At 41.3% G+C, this 693-nt stretch overlaps 1 protein-coding gene across 1 annotated transcript in view; it reads right to left on the reverse strand.

Moving 5' to 3' along the window:
- Window positions 1–693, reverse strand: part of LOC106872587 (uncharacterized) — a 12,136-nt gene that overhangs the window by 3,109 nt on the left and 8,334 nt on the right. The gene's annotated exons all lie outside the window — the stretch shown is intronic.

The raw sequence follows: 693 nt of genomic DNA on the forward strand, positions 1-693 counted from the left end.
GTAAAAGCACCCACTACACTCTCTGAGTGGTTGGCCTTAGGAAGGGCATCCAGCTGTAGAAACTCTGCCAAATTAGACTGGAGCCTGGTGTTGCCATCCGGTTTCACCAGTCCTCAGTCAAATCGTCCAACCCATGCTAGCATGGAAAGCGGACGTTAAACGACGATGATGATGATGATGATGATGTACGCACAAACACATACATTCTTACATACATATATATATATATAAGATACATCTTACTTTGTATAACTGCAGAAATTAAACACACACACAGTGTGTGTGTGTGTGTGTGAGGGCAGGGAGGAATCTGTATAATGAGGACAGCACAACTATTGATTGAGTAGTGGCTGCTAATCTGGGATTAAGTCTGTTGTAAATCCACTTTAACGGTATTAAGGACATATAACAAGTATAACAGCAACACAGAGAGCAGGAGGAATAAAAGGGAAGGGTTTGCCACACACACACACACGTGTGTATGCATGTATGTTTGCAGGAATGCATATGTGTGTGTGTGTTTGTGTGTGTGCATGGAACCAATTTGATTGATAGAGACCCTGAGATACAGCTTGAGTGTAATCAAGTGCAAAGCAGAGCAATGCAGAGGAACAAATGAAGTCATTAAAAAACAAATTCTTAAGCTTCCCAATGGTTGGGATGGTCGGGAAGCATATGTGATATATATATATA

Source organism: Octopus bimaculoides, chromosome 26 (genome assembly GCF_001194135.2).
Source record: "Octopus bimaculoides isolate UCB-OBI-ISO-001 chromosome 26, ASM119413v2, whole genome shotgun sequence".
Taxonomy (NCBI): domain Eukaryota; kingdom Metazoa; phylum Mollusca; class Cephalopoda; order Octopoda; family Octopodidae; genus Octopus; species Octopus bimaculoides.